The sequence below is a fragment of the Elaeis guineensis genome, chromosome 1 (genome assembly GCF_000442705.2).
Source record: "Elaeis guineensis isolate ETL-2024a chromosome 1, EG11, whole genome shotgun sequence".
Classification (NCBI taxonomy): Eukaryota; Viridiplantae; Streptophyta; class Magnoliopsida; order Arecales; family Arecaceae; genus Elaeis; species Elaeis guineensis.
The window spans coordinates 86651223-86665612 of record NC_025993.2 but is presented as its reverse complement, the minus strand read 5'-3'; positions in this window follow the sequence as shown (position 1 = coordinate 86665612).

Here is a 14390-nt window from a genome sequence, read left to right as displayed (position 1 = left end):
TTGTAACAGTTGATCTTGGTAGTGCACCATCAAAAATTGAGCCCCCTGGATATGAGAAGAATTTTTTTTTTAGAAAACTTAAAGGGAAAGAAAAAAATTTTAAAAACGATAACAAAAAAGGAAGAGGAAAATGCTTTAATTGTGAAAAATTTGGTCACTATCAAACAAATTGTCGTGAAAAGAAATCTGATGATAAAAATAATTTTAAAGGCTCCAAAGATATAATTTGTGTGGTATCTGAATCACTTTGGGTTGATGTTGATGATGCCGCTTGGTGGATAGATTTTGCATTGTCTCATCATGTGGCAAAGATGAGAGTCTATTTTGTTGAAATGAAAGAGATGAAATCTGGTGATCATCATGTGTATATAGGAAATAACACTTACTGTGATATTTTGGGTATTGAAACCATGAAGATCATAATACCTAAAGAGAGAAACCTCTATCTAATTGATGTACTTTTTGCACCCACTATGAGATGCAACCTTCTTTCAGTCCCTCGCTTGAATGAAAAGGGATTCGAGATGCATTTTCATTTTAAAAAAGTGTCTATCGGAAAGCATGGTAGAATTCTTATGTGGGAGAATCTTATTGATGGCTTGTACCATGTTAATATTTTTTCTACTAATAATAAAAGTGCACTAGTTGGTTCTTTTGCTTATGTGAATGATATTGATGCTCGTTCATGTATTGATAATTCTTATATTTGGTATATGAGATTGGAACATATTAATACAAATAAAATGAAAAGAATGATAAATATGGGATTAATTCCTAATATGACTATAGATTTTGGTGCTTGTGAACCATGCATTTCTGGTAAAATGATTAGGCTTCCATTTCCTAAAGGACAAAGTTCTAATGAACTTTTAGCTATTATTCATTTTGATGTATGTGGTCCTTTGAATGTTAAGACTCAAAGAGGTATGAAATATTTTGTTACATTTGTTAATGATTATTCTCGTTATGGCTATATATATATGATGCACAAACAATCAAAAAATTTTGATAAATTTCAAGAATATAAAAAAGAAGTTGAAAATCAATTAGGTAGAAATATTAAAATTTTATGATCAAATCATGGTGGAGAATACATATTAGACTTATTTAATAATTTTCTAATGAAAAATGGTATCCTACATCAATATACTATGAGTTATACTTCATAACAAAATGGGGTCACTGAAAGGCAAAATAGAACATTGCTTGATATGGTAAGATCTATGTTAAGCCACTCATCTCTTAGTTCACAATTTTGAGGTGAAGCTATTGTTACTACATAGTATTTGTTCAACTTAGTTCCTATTAAAATACATGATAGAACTTCATATGAATTATGGATAGGAATAAAATCAAATTTTGATAATTTGAGAGTTTGGGGTTCTTCTACCCATATTTTGATTCCATCATATATAAGAAGTTAGAAAGTAAAACTATTAAAGCTACTTTTATTGGATATCCTAAAAATTGAAAAGATTATAGATTTGTCATTAACCATAGTGATGGATCTGTTGGTGTTGCTGAGAGTAGAGATGCTAGATTTTTAGAAGAATAAATTGACACTAGAAATGCTAATAAATTGGTGCAAATATTTGAAATAATCAAACAACTTGAAAAATTACTTAATGAGAATGATAAAACTCCTAATTTTGAAATATTGGCTTAACCAAATGAAAATCTTTATGATACACTTAGTAAAATTCAAAGAGAAAGAAATCCATCTTCTAAATTAAAAGATCATTTTATCATTTTGAATGAAGAAGATATTAAAATCCATTAAATATAAATGAAGCTTTATCATCTCTTGATTTAATTAAATGGGAAGAAGTAATAAAAGAAGAATTAAATTCCATAAAAAAAATGATGTATGAGAATTAGTAGATCTGCCTAATAATAGAAAGGCAATAGGTTGTAAATGGATTCTCAAAAGAAAATATAAATCTCATGGACCCATCGATAAATATAAAGTAAGATCAATAGCAAAAAGTTTTACACAAAAATCTGGTATTAATTATAAAGAAACTTATTTACCAGTTACTAAATTTACTTTCATTAGAATTTTGATCTCAATTGTTGCTGCATTAGATTTAGAATTATTTCAAATGGATGTAAAATTAAACAGCCTTCTTAAATGGTGAATTGAAAGAAGAAATTTTATGCAAAAACCCGATGGTTATAAAATTGAAGGCCAAGAGAATGAGGTTTATAAACTTAAAAAAATCATTATATGGTCTAAAATAATCTTCATGAGACTGGTATTATATTTTTCATAATGCTGTTATTAAATTTAGTTTCAGAGCTAATGATAATGATCATTGTGTATATTATTGGAATAGTGGGAGTAACTTCATAATTTTATCTCTATATATTGATGATATTTTAATTAAGAAAAATAATATCATATCTATAAATAAAACTAAAGATTTTTTGAAATCTCAATTTGAGATGAAAGATTTAGGTGAAGCTTCCTATGTGTCGGGAATTCAAATTACTAGAGATCGAAAGTCAAGGGCTCTTTATTTTGTCTCAAGAATAATATCTTGATAAAATTAAAAAAAAAAAATTATATAGATAGTTCAAATCCAATGGATGCTCCCACTCATAGATAAACGAAATTATCTAAAAAAAATGCACCAATGTAATGAGGAAGAAAAAACTAAAATACAGCATAAACCATATGTTCAAGCTGTTGGTGGTATTATGTATGCTATCCTTTGGACTAGACTTAATCTTAGTTTTGCTATAAGTCTTATAAGCAGATTTCAAAGTAATCTAGATGAGGCACATTGGTCAGCTATTAAAAATTTTTTTTAGGTATATTAAATGAACAAAAATTATAAACTAATATATAATATCAGTGGCAAAGATTTAAAAGTTATTGGATATTCTGATGCTAATTTTTTTGATGATACAGATGATGGCAAGTGCACATTAGGTTATATTTTTCTCTTAGATGGTGGAGCTATTTCTTGATGTAGTAAAAAATAGAATTGTGTGGCTAAAAGCACCATGGAAGCTAAATATATAGCTTGCAGTAATGCAGCATCTGAGGCCATTTGGATAAAAGGTTTTCTGACAAATTTAAATATTGAACATATAACCGACAAGCCTATCAAAATTATGTGTGATAATCAAGCAACAATATGCAGCATAAAAAATAATGAGTTTAGTTCAAAAGAAAAGCATATAAATCATCAATATTATTATATTTTTGATATGGTTCAAAAGAATGAACTTGCAGTAAAGTATGTATCTTCAAAAGAAATGGTAGCAGATCCGTTAACCAAAGTAGTCACTTCTGAAATATTCAAAGGGCATGTCCTATCTGTGGGTATTAAAGAATAATGATCTCGGCCTAATTGGCCAAGTGGGAGATGTTAAAATTGAGTGGTCAAATAGCCCTCGATGCAATGGTCAAATAACCTTGTATTTTTTTCTTCCTTAGTTGTATAAAGTTTTTCATTATTCAAAGTATTAAATAAAATCAGAAGTATTTGTTTGATTACATTGGCTTTGTGGGGTTTGGCATGGTCAAATAAATAGTTAAATGGTTGCACTTAATGTGGGAGAATGTTCGTGATTGGGGGCTTTGCGGGAGATAAGAGAGTGGAATACTTCGAGATAAAGAGGAGTAATGTACGGATATTTTAAATATTAAACTCCTAAAGATGTGCAAAGTAGATATGATGGATGGTATTAAATATCCATCCAAGCTCTCTAAAACTTATTGAATCTGTAACCTATTGGGAAAAAATCCAAAACCGCCCAGCCACAAACTCTACGTACTCTCTCTTTTGTTTTCCTTTTGCTCTCCCTATTCTATTTTTGCCGTATTCTTCAGCTTAATGTGGAGAGATCACTTGCTTTGATACAGTGGGCAGTGTCGATCATGCAGCAGGCAGAACGGATGGTGGAGACGTCACGACGAGATGAGGTTTTGAGTGGAAGGGACTGGAGAAGGGTGTGGGGGTGGTGGTAGTATTTGAGCCAGTGGACGGACGACGGACAAAACCAAAAAATTTGCACTCGATATCGGGGGTAGAAACCAGAAGGGATGGAAAAAGAATTTTGGTTGGCGGGTTATGTATGTTAACATGAGTAATTTTTTTGTTAATTATACCTTGAGTTATTTTATACAGAAAAAAAGTTTGAAATCTGTTCCTCAATGGAAGCCGTACATATATGACATGATGACTGTGATAGGGTAAATTTTGACAGCTGATAAATAAAATTTGATGAATTTTATTTTTATAAATAAATTAATCTTTTACTAAATTGATTATAGTAAATAATAATTTTGCAAACACCTCAATTATACGAGTTTTTTAAAAATTAGGATTGTTAATAGTTTTGCACCCATCTCTAATGTGGTATTTGCCACATTTTGATTACAGAAATTTTCTACAGCTAGGTTTGATGCTGATTAGTAATCTTAGGTATAGTTGAAGTAGTAATATGTCTGAACATACAGTGAAACTTATTTTGGAAAACAAAATCCTAACCAGCTAAAGAATGTGATGTTGGAGCCACAAGATGCGGTGGTAATCTAAGAGGAGGGCATGATGAATGGAGCCAATAAGATCTAAAATACGTGATTAATTAATGGAGCCGACAAGATCTAAAATGCATGATTAGTATGGTGCACCGTTATGTGGTAATCTAGACCTCCTTCACCATTATATCAAAGTTTATCATGATCCAGACTCTAATTCAGGGTGGCATCACTAATTGAGAGGTTGTAGGACAAAAATGTCATAGATCTTTGTGATGTATATCCAGACATCTAATTAAATTACAACTAAGGCATGAATCTGCATAATTACACTATTGAGGTAGAAAAGAATCTATGATACAGTATGGATTTATTAGCTCATGTGATTCTCAATGGGCCTTATATATCTACTCATCCCTTGCCTAAGACTCATTTATAGGATAAAAGATTTTCTTATATTGTAAAATAACATCATTTGCTCATGTGACCTAGTTGATATATCTTTTAGATAAGACAAAAAAGTATCTCCATGCATAGTGCGGGTTATATGCTAGTGCGTGTGTGTATTAAAATGAAGGCTTCTCAATGAAGATGCCTCCATTTGACACATGGCCCTCTTAATACATGTTTCATTTGACACGTGGATTTTTTCTTGGAGGTCGAAGGAGGAAATGATAGGAACGTAGTGGAGGATCAAACTCCCTACCTCCAAGTCATCCCTCATAGCTTCATTCTCATCCATGATCTGGAACCTCTCCGACAACGATGGTGGTGCAGGAGGACTCAAAGTCATCCCTCATAGCTTCATTCTCATCCACGATCTGGAACCTCTCCAATAGTGATGATGGCGCAGGAGGAGGACTTGAAGTCGTCTCTTATAGCCTCATTCTCATCCATGTTCCCGAGCCTCTCTCGCAGTGGCGGCGGCATAAGAGGACTCGAAGTCATCCCTCATACCCCATTCTCATCCACAATCCTAAACTTCTCCAACAGTGGTGGGGGTGCAGGAGTAGGAGGAAGGGGAGGAGGGGGGTTGGCCAGAGTCGTATGAGATAGGGCGATCTGATGAAGCCGGTATATAATCAATCTGAAGCCACCAAAGGCCAATAGAGACCCAACTCACAAGAAATCTCCCCCCCCAAACCCCATCCAAAGAAAAAAAAAACACTACTTAGAAGATGTGAGTAGGGAGCTGCCATCCATAGTGCCTCACCATGACCGCACCCAAGGCATCCTCTTTGGATCCCTCAGAATAGAGCATGAAATGGAGAGAAAACCTAGTGGAGAGAAGAGAGAGAGAGATGCTACAAAAAAAAAACTCATTATTAGCGATGGCCAATCGCCATCGCTAATAAGTAAATTGCCGTCGCTAATACTATTAGCAACGCAACGCTGTTGCTAATAAGCCATCAAAAAAATCTCCGACACTAAAGCAGCTTATTAGTGATGGCAAAGGAGCCGTCACTAATAATATTTTTAGTGACAGCATTTAATGACAACATCTGTTGCTAATATTTTTTTTTAGATTTGAAATTAGTAAATTTAGAAACTATAATAGCGATGGCTTTTCATCGCTAATAAGCTGTTGCTAATACTTTTAGTGATGGAACTTCTATCGCTATAGCCGTCACTAATAATTAAATATATTTTTTAAAAAATATTTTTAATAATTATATTTATTAAAATCTGTTATAATTTAATTAATAAGTAATTATATTTATGGATATTATACCAACTAATAATTAACTATCACCATCATGAATAAAAAACTAATATTATATATTAAATCAAAATTAAATTATATAAATAATACTACTCAAATTTTAAATACAATGTATCAAAACTAAAATAAAATCAACAGAGATCATTCTCCTCCTCCTGCTCCTGCTCCTGTACGTCATCTACAGCAATAGATAGATGAGAGCCAGATGTCTTAGCATTCTGTAATAAAAAAAATAAAATATTATTAATAACTTTAGAACTAAATTAATTGAAACTGTAAAATTATTATAATTAATACGCCTCAAGCCTAAACTTTTATGGAGGGATATATTTTAATATACTGCTTCAATTTTTGAACGGATTATTTCTACATATTTCATTCAATGATACGGAGCTATAAATGCCCCCAACCAGTACTTCATCGAATGGTTAAATTAAATTTTAACTCTCTGGATACTCCCTTCCTTTCATTTGAAGCCTAAATCGATATAGATAGATATATTTTGATATACTCTAATTTTTGAATGGATTATTTCTATACATTTTATTTGATGATATGAAGTTATAGACACCTTTAGCCCATTCATCGAATGGTTAGATTGAAATTTGACCGCCAATATCCCTTCCTTCTATCTTAAGTCTAAACCGGCATGGAGGAGTATATTTCGATATGCTCCTCTGATTCTCGAACGAATTATTCCTATATATTTCATTTGATGATATAAATGTATCTATATCTCCATCCCATTCATCAAAAGGAAGCTTGACTTTTGACCTTTAGAGCTCCTTCCTCCGACTCAAATCTAACTATGTGAAGCTTCTAAATATAAAAATTAAAAGCAAGTAAAAAAAATTATTAATACTGTTTGACTTACCTACTGTGATAATTGTGACAACGAGCTTAGTTGATCATGTAGATATAGATCTCAAAGAATCTCAATCACCATATCGCAGATGGTGTCCCCAAAGCTCTGAGGTCGTTGGCAAAAAAATCTCTGCACGACCTCCTCGACATGTGCATCATCCCATATTTGGGTCATCGAGGTATGAGAGGAGGATGTCGAAGACCAATGAGTTGTTGGAGGGTCAAAGCTATACCTGAACCCTATGACCTAGCTCCTAGTAACCCTTCTGATGACCCTGAGCCATCCCTCGAGGTCAAGGAGGGGCTGAAAGGATGGGTACTCACCATGCTGTGCCATGATGTACTCCGTGTAATCTACTAACATAATTTAAAAATTTATGAGCACTATTATACATATCTATATATATAAAAATTTAATAAATAATATTTTATTTTACCACGATCCATCTGAATTTAGAATCTAAGTAATCACCAGTTTTTCTAGACTAGTGCATGGCCTCCCATAATTGCAGCTGCTGGGGTACCTGATTTAGTTGCCGTGTCCATAAATGAAGAAATCAAATTTCTTCTATGCCTCACTATCCGATGGATAAGTCATCATATCGGAGCACTTGTGAATCTTTTCTTTATATCATCTCATCTGTCCGACAGTACTTTTGGATAAGTAAAGTCTCTTGAAGCCTAAGAGTGAGGGACAGGTATCGAAGAACCTTGTATAGTAAATCTTTCTTATTCCTATCCTTTTGCCTTGGTTTAAATCGGCTTTCACTATATATATCACATAAGCTCTTCAATTGGTCCTCCTTATTAAAAATTATGCACTCATTATGACATGTATCTATCTTCTCATGTCCCATGCCTAACCCACTACAAGAAAAGAGAGTTTTTACGATGAATTTATTTATGATAAAAATATTTTAATCATCAATAAGGATATTTATGATAAAAAATTATTTTCATCATTAATAAAGAAATATTTATAATAAAAATTATTTTTCATCATAAATAGCTCCATATTTATGATGAAATTTTTTTTATCATAAATACCTATTATTTATGACATAAATAATCATCATAAATAATAAAATATTTATTTTAATTTTATATTTTCAAATATTTATAATAAAAATATTTTTATCATAAATAATGTCAGTATTTGTGATGAAAACATATTTTTTATCAAAATTAGATATTATTTATGATGAAAAATTTTCATCACTAATATTTAAAAAAATAAAAAATTTAAAAAATTTAAAAATTATATATTATTTATGATAAAAATATTATATCATAAATAATGAGTATTAGTGATAAAAATTAAACTTCATCATAAATAATAAATTATTTACGATGAAAAATTTTCATCGCTAATATTTGAAAGAAAATAAAAAATTTTAAAATTTTAAAAATTATAGATTATTTACGATGAAGAGGTTACATCGCAAATACTAGAGTTTTGCTGATGAAAAAGACTTTTCATCACAAATACATAAATATTTACGATAAAAATTTTTCATCACTAATAGATGAAAAATATCAAAAAATTTTAAAAATTCATAAACTGCAGATTATTAGCGATAAAAATATTACGTCATAAATACTTGAGTATTTATGATGAAAATCAGCTTTTCATTGTAAATAATCTACTATTTATGATAAATAATTTTATCGCTAATATTTGAAAAAAATAAAAAAAAATTAAAATTTTAAAATTATAGATTATTTATGACAAAAAATTACATCATAAATAATCAATATTTACGATGAAAAGTAGCTTCTCACCATAAATACTAATTATTTATGATAAAAATTTTTCATCGCTAATAGATAAAAAATTTAAAAAATTTAAAAAAATAAAAAAACTATAGATTATTAGTGATGAAAAATTTTTTTCATCATAAATAGTCAATTATTTATGATGAAATATTTTTATTATCAATATTTTTAAAAATAAAAAATTTAAAAAATATAAAAATTATAGATTATTTATGATGAAAATATTGCGTGATAAATAATTTAGTGTTTGCGATGAAAATATATTTTTCATCGTAAATAGTTTATTATTTATGATGAAAAAAATTAAAAATTGATTATTATTTGCGACAATACTTTTCGTCTCTAAGTATATCTGAATCTATCTCATTGCTCAATTTTGTATAGGTTGTTGGTTCTATGGATTGACCAAAGATCACAAAGTACAAAGACCTTGTATCTGCCCAAGAACATAAAAAGGAGATAATACTGGATCTTTATACGTTAAAATATGATCCACAAAAAGATTATTCACATGGTACTTGATCTTTATAAAGAACAAAACTTTATCAACTTCCAATTGTATAAAGAACAAAACTTTATTAACTGTTCGATGGACTAAATTGTGTCATATACTTCTAAACTGTATGCGGAAGGCCTTTGCTGGATCCTTCAGTATTATTTTTTCAGAGTGCATTCATGATCTTAATTGGTATGCGATGATTGTTTATCGTAGATACTCTCGAACTAGCTGAACTCTTATTATTGCTATCTAGTTCAAGATTTATCCTAAGATTGACATACTCTTGAATAGATATTATCCTTTCTACTGTGCTCTTTTTGCATCGGATTTCAAGGGTCTTAGGTGCTCACAGATTAAATTCGAGTTCGGATGTTTATTCAAATCTTTTGATCAACTCATGATAGTGTTGCCATTAAAAAAATAAATCTAATTAGTTAAATTTTTTTAATTATAAATTATGCTTGATTGTTAGTTAACATCTACAATGTATCAGTAGAAAAATGCTTCTCATCCGACGGTACACGATTACATAATTTTTTTGCATACGTAATTTTTTTATGTACATAATTTTTTTTTGAAGAAAAAAATCATAAATTAACTATTTATATAAATTTTTTATTAATATTTTATATTTCATCATGAATATTTTTTTACTATCATTTTTTGTTGTTAAAATTTTTGGATAGAAAATTTTCTTAGTGAGAAAAATCTAAAATTTAATTTTTATGAAATTATTATTGGAAAAATTTTTTTACAAAAATTATTTTCGATGAAAACTATATTTACATTACTAATAAGATTATTAATGACTAAAATTTAGTTTTCATTGCAAATAACTCTTTTTATAAAATTTTTTAAGATGAAAAAATTTTTTAGTGGGAATTTTTTTTTGGTAGAATTATTGGTGATGAAATTTTAGTTTTCATTGCTAATAAGATTATTGATGATGAATATTTTTTATCATAAATAATTTTTTTATTTTTTGGCCAAATTATTAGCAATGAAAATTATTTTTTCATCGCTAATAACCTAATTAATGATGCAAAACTTTTCATCGTAAATAATTTTTTTAATGGAAAAACTTTTTTAGCAGGAAAATGGGGTTTTTTTTTATGGAAATTATTAGTGACAAAAATATTTTTTCATCGCTAATAACCTAATTAACGATGAAAAGCTTTTTATCGCAAATAAAATTTTTTGGTGGGAAAATTTTTTAACGAGAAATATTTTTTTGGTGGAAACTATTTGCGATGAAAATTTTTTCCATCGTTAATAGGCTTATTAATGATGAAATTTTTTATTTTATCATAAATAATATTTTTCAAGCAATTATTAGCGATAAAAATTTTCATCGCTAATAGTTTGCATCCCATCAAGTCCCATCCCGAAACCCATTTTCTACCACTCCCCCCTCCATTTCGCATGAAACCGGTCCCCCCACCCCCTCCCCCTCTCTGCTCTCCCCCCTCTCCCCACTGACGCATCCCGCCACTGTGTCCGCCACCGTCTGCGATTGCGTCTGTCTGTCGTCGCTGTCGTCGCTGTCCTTCGCCGTCTGCCGTCGGTATGGTTTTTTTTTTTTGGTGTTTTCTTGGGCCACCGGGGGGCCGATGGGGATAGGACCAGGTCGGGTTGGCGGAGATGGGGTCGGGCCGAGCCGGGCCGACGGCGATTGTGACCGGCCCGACGGTAAGTTTTTTTTTTTTTTTTGATGTTTTCTCAGACCATCGGGGGGCCGACGGGGATGGGGCCGGGCCGGCGGGGATGGAACTAGGGTGGGCCGGGCCAGGCCGGTGGTGACTGTGACCGACCTGGCAATAAGTTTTTTTTTATTTTTTTTGGGCATTTTCTCAGGCCATCGAGGGGCCGATGGGGATGGGGTCAGGCTGGTGGCGACTATGACTGGGCCGGTGGTAAGTTTTTTTCTTTTTGGTGGTGTTTTCTTGGGCCACTAGGGGGCCGGCGGGGATGGCGCCGTTCGAGCCGGCGGGTATGGGGCTAGGCTAGGCCGGGCCGATGGCGACTATGACTGACTGGGTAGTAAGTTTTTTTTTGTGTTTTCTCATGCCAACATGGGGCCGACGGGGATGGGGCTGGGTCGTGCCGGGCCAACGGCGACAGTGACCGGTCCGGTGGGGTTGGGGTTTGGGGCCGGGGAGGGTGTTGGTCGCGGAGAGGGAGGAAGGGAAGAAAGAAAGGAAGGGTAAAAAGAAAAAAAGAAAAGAAAAGAAAGGAAAAAAATGAAAGAAAAAAAAAGGAGATGGGGTCAGGGAGGGGGCGGCCGGTGGCCGGGGGGAGACAGGGTCGGGGTGGGGGCCTATCAACGGCCGAAGGAGATGAGGCCGGGGATAGGGCCGCTGGCGGTCGGGGGAGATGGGGCCGGGGAGGGTGTCAACCGGCAAAGATGGGGTCGGGGAGGGGGCGACCGGCGGTCGGGGGAGACGGGGCCCGGGAGGGGGTCTGTCGGGGCCGGGGAGGGGGCGGTCGGGGGAGATGGGGCCGAGAAGGGTGTCGGCTGATAAAGATGTGGTCGAAAAAATTATTTGATTAATTATATTTATTACATAAATTTTTTAGTGTTACTGCTAAATTTTTTTAATTATTTGATTAATTAATTTTTTTTACTAACACAATGCATATTGCTATTACTTATTACAATTTAATTATTTTATATACTATTTTGTATATTTTTATTTATTATAATTAAATATAAAAAGTATTTATATTTTAGAAAAAAAATTTATTAAAATTTTTGATGAAAAAATTTTAATATGGAGTTATTTTTTTTTGATAAATTAGAAATCTATCTTCGAATGCATGTTTAAAGATAGTAGTTAAATTACATTGAGCCATAGATTTTCGTTCAAGAGTCGATCTTTATCGAGATCAACTCTTGGATATCCCATATTTGAACTTTTTAAAAAAATAATAATCTTATTGTTGTTAATAGTTGATATTTTTATTTCATTATGTGGTATTCAGTAGTTATCTGTCCATTGTTCTCTGAGTATATGGTGGATAGGATGCGTAGGCATCATATTCACATTGTATACTTAGAGAATCATGGAAAGATGCTGTCGAAAGATTATATACACTTTATCATATCCATTATATAGATCAGTACATTATCGATGGATGTATCCTATTGAAAGATAAAGAAATTATACGTACTTTATCATATCAATTATAAGATATAAATATATTTTTAAAATTTAAATTTATTTTTATTTGTAGATTCTTATGTACCTTAAAAAAGTATATGCGCAATAAAGTAAGGCCTGAAGGGTCTACAGCGGAAGCATATGTAGCTATGGAGTGTGTCACATTTTGCTCGATGTATCTTGACGATATCGAAATAAGATTCAATCGTATAGATCGTAATGCAGACCATGAATAGGGTGATAATGAACCGACGTTGTCTATATTTAAACAAATGATTCGACCTATTGGTGCCGGGAGATATGAATTTATGGACGTGAACGAGCTATCCAAGGTACACTTTTACGTTCTAAATAATTATGAAGAAATTGAAGATTTCATTGAATAAGTCAATCTAAGCATACTGTTTAATATTTTAAATAAATTTTTTATATCGATGTAAAATTAAAAATTATAACTTATTGCAGTAAGCACAAGAGTATACTATGTAGAGAGAATAATACGGATGCCGATGATCGACGTAGGAGAAAATTTATAAAATGGTTTGGTGATCTAGTAAGTTGCATTAGTAATACATTATTTATTTAATTATAAATAATATATTTTGAACTAATATAATTTTTTATGTTATGGTGTAGATGAAATATAAGTATTTCGATAAAGAAGTGGGTGAGATCGATGAGTTGTACGATTTAGCATGTGATCCTGATCGAAGGGTTAATCACTACACATCCTGTATCATTAAAAAAATGAGATTTCACACAAGAGAGCTTGAGATGCAATGATGGATCCAGAATAGTGAGATTGCTACAACAGGATATGAAGGAGAAAAAGAGATTGATTATTATGGTGTACTGGTAGATATCATAGAACTGAAGTATGGATCCAGTAATTCTGTATTCTTGTTTCAGTATGAATGGTGGGATATTAGTAATAAAAAGATCGATATTCATATCGATTCATATTTTATCAGTATAAATTTTGCATGAATATGATACCAGAATGTACTACAAGAAAAGTGAGTTTTTGCGATGAATTTATTTACGATAAAAATATTTTCATCATAAATAAGTATATTAACGATGAAAAATAATTTTCATTGCTAATAATTAAATATTTATGATATAAATAATTTTTTATCATAAATAGCTCCATATTTATGATGAAAAAAAAATTATCATAAATACCAATTATTTACGACAAAAATAATCATCACAAATAATAAAATATTTATTTTTAATTTAATATTTTTAAATATTTATGATAAAAATATTTTTATCGTAAATAATCTTAATCTTTATGATGAAAAAAATATCATCATAAATATCAATTATTTGTGATAAAAATAATCATCATAAATAATAAAATATTTATTTTAATTTAATATTTTTAAATATTCATGATAAAAATATTTTCATCATAAATAATCTTAGTATTTATGATGAAAATTTATTATCCATCATAAATATTAATTATTTATGATAAATCTTTTTTATCACTAATATTTGAAGAAAAATAAAAAAATTTAAAAATTTAAAAATTATAGATTATTTATGATGAAGATATTACATCACATATATCAAAGTATTGATGATGAAAAATATATTTTCATTGTAAAGTAAATTATTTATGATAAAAATTTTTCATCGCTAATACATGAAAAAATTCAAACATATTAAAAATTCAAAAGCCACAGATTATTAGTGACTAAAATATTATGTCACAAAAATATGATTATTTTTGATGAAAAATTATTTTTCATCACCAATACTCACCTATTTACGAGAAAAATTTTTCATCACTAATATATGAAAAGTATCAAAAAATTTTAAAAATTCACAAACTGTAGATTATTAGCGACAAAAATTTTATGTCAC